At 41.0% G+C, this 5,365-nt stretch overlaps 1 pseudogene; it reads right to left on the reverse strand.

Moving 5' to 3' along the window:
- Positions 1-4,591: 4,591 nt before the first annotated feature.
- Positions 4,592-5,140, reverse strand: LOC100469741 (annotated as a pseudogene).
- Positions 5,141-5,365: the final 225 nt, after the last annotated feature.

Raw genomic sequence — 5,365 nt, forward strand, 5'->3', positions numbered from 1 at the left:
TCTTCCTCAATTTATTTCATGAGTGTTCTATAGTTTTCTGAGTACAGATCCTTTTCCTCTTTGGTTAGGTTTACTCCTAGGTATCTTATGGTTTTTGGTGCAATTGTAAATGGGCTCGACTCCTTAATTTCTCTTTCTTCTGTCTTATTGTTAGTGTATAGAAATGTAACTGATTCTGTGCATTGATTTTATATCCTGCCACTTTGCTGAATTCCCATATGAGTTCTAGCAATTTTGGGGTGGAGTCTTTTGGGTTTTTCACATAGAGTATCATATCATCTGCAAAGAGTGAGAGTTGGACTTATCGATTCGGATGGCTTTTATTTCTTTTTGTCTGATTACTGAGGTTAGGACTTCTAGTACTATGTTGAACAGCGTTCATGATAGTGTAAAACCCTGCGGTGCTCCTGGCCTTAGGGGAAAAGCTCTCAGCTTTTCCCCATTGAGAGTGATATTCGCTGTGGGCTTTTCGTATATGGCTTTTATGATATCGAATTATGTTCCCTCTATCCCTACACTGCGAAGAGTTTTAATCAAGAGAGGATACTGTAGGGACACCTGGGTGGCTCAGTCTGTTAAGCATCTGCCTTTGGCTCAGGTCATGATCCCACCACTGGGATCGAGTTCCACATCGGGCTCCTTGCTCAGCAGGGAGTCTGCTTCTCCCTCTGCCTGCTGCTCCCCCTGCTTGTGCTCTCTCTCTCTCTGACAAATAAATAAATAAAATCTAAGAGGAAGGATGGAAGGAAGGAAGGAAGGAAGGAAGGAAGGAAAGAAGGAAGGGAGGAAAGAAAGAAAGAAAGAAGAAAGAAAGAAAGAAAGAAAGAAAGAAGAAAGAAGAAAGAAAGAAAGAAAGAGAAAGAAAGAAGAAAGAAAGAAAGAAGAAAGAAAGAAAGAAAGAAAGAAAGAAAAAGAAAGAAAGAAAGAAAAGAAAGAAAGAAAGAAAGAAAGAAAGAAAGAAAGAAAGAAAGAAGAAAAGGAAAAAGAATGCAGTCCTGTGTCAAATGCTTTTTCTGCATCTATTGTGAGTTTCATATGGCTCTTGTCCTTTCTTTTATTAATGTGGTGTATCACATCGATTGATTTGCGGATGTTGAACTACCCTTACAGCCCAGGAATAAATCCCACTTGCTTGTGGTGAATAATCCTTTTAATGTACCGTTGGATCCTATTGGCTAGTATTTTGGTGACAATTTTTGCATCCGTGTTCATCAGGGGTATTGGTCTGTAATTCTCCTTTTTGGTGGGGTCTTTGTCTGGTTTTTGAATCAAGGTAATGCAGGCCTCATAGAAAGAGTTTGGAAGTTTTCCTTCCATTTCTATTTTTTGGAGCAGTTTCAGAAGAATAGGTATTAATTCTTCTTTATATGTTTGGTAGAATTCCCCTGGGAAGCCATCTGACCTTGGGCTCTTGTTTGTTGGGAGATTTTCTTTTTAAAAAAAAAGATTTTATTTATTTATTTATCTATCTATCAGAGCGAGAGAGAGAGCACACAAGCAGGGAGAGTGGCAGGCAGAGTGAGAAGCAGGCTCCCTGCTGAGCAAGGAGCCCGATGTGGGACTCAACCCCAGGACCCTGGATCATGACCTGAGCCAAAGGCAGATACTTAACCGGCTGAGCCACCCAGGTGTCCCTGTTGGGAGATTTTTGATTAATGCTTCAGGTTCCTGATGGTTATGGGTCTGTTCAGGTTTTCTGTTTCTTTCTGTTTCAGTTTTGGTAGTTTATACATCTCTAGGAATGCACCCATTTCTTCCAAGTTGCTGAATTTGTTTGCGTATAGTTGCTCATAATATATTCTTATAATTGTTTGTATTTCTTAAGTGTTGTTTTGATCTCTCCTCTTTCATTCATGATTTTATTAATTTGGGTCCTTTCTCTTTTCTTTTTGATAAGTCTGGCCAGGGGTTTATCAATCTTATTATTTCAAAGAACCAGCCCTTAGTTTCATGATCTGTTCTGCTGTTCTTTTGGTTTCTATTTCATTGATTTCTGCTCTAATCTTTATTATTTCTCTTCTCCTGCTGGGTTTAGGCTTTATTTGCTGCTCTTTTTCCAGCTCCTTTAGGTGTAAGCTTAGGTTGTGTATTTGAGACCTTTCTTGTTTTTTGAGAAAGGCTGGTAGTGCTATATACTTCCCTCTTAGGACTGCCTTTGCTGCAACCCAAAGATTTTGAACAGTGCGTTTTCATTTTCATTTGTTTCCATGAATTTTTTAATTCTTTTTTAATTTCCTGGTTGACCCATTCATTCTTTAGTAGGATGCTCTTTAGCCTCCATGAAACATTATATTTTGTCTTTTATGTGGATTCTTCAGAAAGTGAACTTGCATTTAATTTTTTAATTTTTTAAAAAAGATTTTATTTATTTATTTGACAGAGAGAGCAACAGAGGGGGAGGGAAAAGCAGACTCCCCGCCGAGCAGGAAGCCTGATGTGGGACTTGATCCCAGGACCTTGGGATCATACCCTGAGCTGAAGGCAGACACTTAGCCAACTGAGCCACCCAGGCACTCCTGTCACACATACATAATACGTATTGCATGAAAACATGACCTTTTTCTCTTGGTTTAAATAAACTCCAAGGTAACTGGACTTCTAAAAAAAAAAAAAATCAGGGCACCTGGTGGCTCAGTTGATTAAGCATCTGGCTCTTGGTTTCAGCTCAGGTCATGATCCCAGGGTCGTGGGAGGGAGCCCTGGGTCAGGCTCTGCACCCAGCAGGGAGTCTGCTTAAGATTCTTTCTCTCCTTCCCCTTCTGATCCTCCCCCTGCTGGCACCCTCGCTCTCTCAAATAAATAAATTAAATCTTTAAAAGAAATTAAAATAAATTTTAAAAATAAAAAAAATCATGGTTCCCAAGGGCACAGAAATGAATTAGAATATTTATAGTTACTCATTTACCTTATCCTGCATTTCATGTTAAATAGTTTCTGAATAGCTAGTAGTACTACCTCCACCAATTACAGAAACAGATACGATTTGTTGTTGTTGTGTTTTTGTTTTTGCAGATGCTATTCTCATTCTCTTCCCATTTTTTATGGTTATAATATCTACATTGTCAGATCATATGGCCATTACATAATATACTTTCTCTTTTAATCTTCATTTAGTCTCAGTTCTATAAGTAACTAATATTATAACGTTTACTCAGAGCCCTTATATTGATGTCTCTCCAGACAGTTGGTTGTCTGAATTGCATTCTCCAGTGGATTTGCTAGGAAAGGCTCATGGGAACAATATTCCCTGAGTTCCTGCATATTGATAACAATTTGTCTCTGTCCATTATAGTTGAAGGTTAGTTTACTTTGGCTCACATGTCCTTTTCTTAAATATTTAAAATACATTAACTTCATTTTCTTTTCTTGCATAAATCATTGCTGTCAGACAAGTCTGAAAAGTATCTAATTTGTCCCTTATGAGTCTATGCTCTTTTTTTAAAGATTTTATTTATTTATTTGTCAGAGAGAGAGAGCACAAGCAAGGGGAGCAGCAGTCAGAGTAGGCAGAGGGAGAAACAGGCTCCCCTCTGAGCAAGGAGCCCCATGTAGGACTTGATCTCAGGACCCTGGGATCATGACCTGAAATGAAGGAAGCCGCTTAACCTACTGAGCCACCCAGGCATCCCAAATCTATGCTCTTTTTGTATGGTTAAAAGATTTTTTTCTTTAAGGTCTAAGGGCGCTGGCTGACTGATTTTGGCTCAGGCCATGCTCTTAGGGTCCTGAGATCCAGCCCCGTGTTGGGCTCTGTGCTAGGTGTGGAGCCTACTTAAGATTCTCTCTCTCCCTCGCCCTCTGACCCACCCCCCACCTGCGCCTGCTCTCTCGAGGGAAAAAAAAAAGTCTAATAAATTTATTAGAATATGTCTTGGGGGGCGCCTGGGTGGCACAGCGGTTAAGCGTCTGCCTTCGGCTCAGGGCGTGATCCCGGCGTTCTGGGATCGAGCCCCACATCAGGCTCCTACGCTATGAGCCTGCTTCTTCCTCTCCCACTCCCCCTGCTTGTGTTCCCTCTCTCGCTGGCTGTCTCTCTATCTCTGTCAAATAAATAAATAAAATCTTTAAAAAAAAAAAAAGAATATGTCTTGGTCTTGGTCATTGTAGGTCAATATTTTAGGAATCTTCTATATTTTTTTTCTTGTCAAACAATTTTACTTGAGGCAACAACTGAAGTATATTTTTTTTGAGAGAGAGAGTGTGCAAGCATGGGAATGTGAGTGGGGGTAGGGGAGGGGCAGACAGAACGGGAGAGAAACTCTTAAGCAGGCTCCACACCCACTGTGGAACCCCACAGAGAGCTCTATCTCACGACCCTGAGATCATGCCCTGAGTTGAAATCAAGAGTCTGACACTTAATAAACTGAGCCACCCAGGTGCCTCCAACTGAAGTATAATTTAATTCAACAGGAAATATCACTCTTGGAGCGAAAACAGAGGGGGGAACCCTTAAATTAAAGCCAAACATTTTTTCCAAGGCACAGCACTGACATTTCCAGATTGACAGAATAAGTTTGTTTCCATAAAAGGAAATCATGAGTCCAAAATTGGACTTTGAGACAGTGTCCACTTGGTCTCCATCTCTCAAGGCTCAGGGAATGATGCTTGCAGCCTTCCTCAGGGCCACATAGCCAGTGATGACATTGAATGGCAGCCTCTGAATACAGGAAAACTCTTCAATGGCGCTGCACTGTAGCTTGCTCTGGGGGTCTGTGTAGTTGGCAAGAAGACCTGAAACATCAGAAGACTTCTGAGCCAGTTTAAAGCATGGAGGAGCATCAATACCGAAGCTGCCACGGCTTTGCCCTTTGAGCAGCAGGAATTTGTTTCAGGTTCTTCCAGGTTCTGTTCTTGCCAGCTACCGCGCCACCATGGCCAGAGTGCACAAAGTTTGGGTCCTTAAAGGGCAATGAGCTTTTCCATAGGTCTTGTGCTGAAATTGGAGGGTACCATTTTTTTCTCTCTCATGGCTTCCATACTGATACCCTGCCTAAAGCTGGTGGTGGACACTTGATTCTTCTCCCTGGCGGTGTAACCCCCGAGCTCCTGCACTTGGGGGAAGGACTGGCTGACCCCTTCTTCCTGTTCTGGGCTATTCTGCAGTGGGAGTAGTGGCCACAACTGGAATTCGAGCCACCATTCCTACCCTCTCTATATTCTTTTAACATGTAGTTTTGAATTTTTTAATTTCAGGAAAATCTTCTTGAGTGATTTTTTTGTTTGTTTGTTGTTTTGGTATTTTTTTCTGTTCCTTTGCTTTAGTTCTCTTTTTCAGAGATTTCTATTAACCTGTTAGTGGAGTCTTTGAAGATGCTCAAAGGAAGTTGCCTACGGAAAAAAAAAATGTGAGCCAAGGATTTTATAT

Source organism: Ailuropoda melanoleuca, chromosome 15 (assembly GCF_002007445.2).
Source record: "Ailuropoda melanoleuca isolate Jingjing chromosome 15, ASM200744v2, whole genome shotgun sequence".
In the NCBI taxonomy this organism is placed as follows: domain Eukaryota; kingdom Metazoa; phylum Chordata; class Mammalia; order Carnivora; family Ursidae; genus Ailuropoda; species Ailuropoda melanoleuca.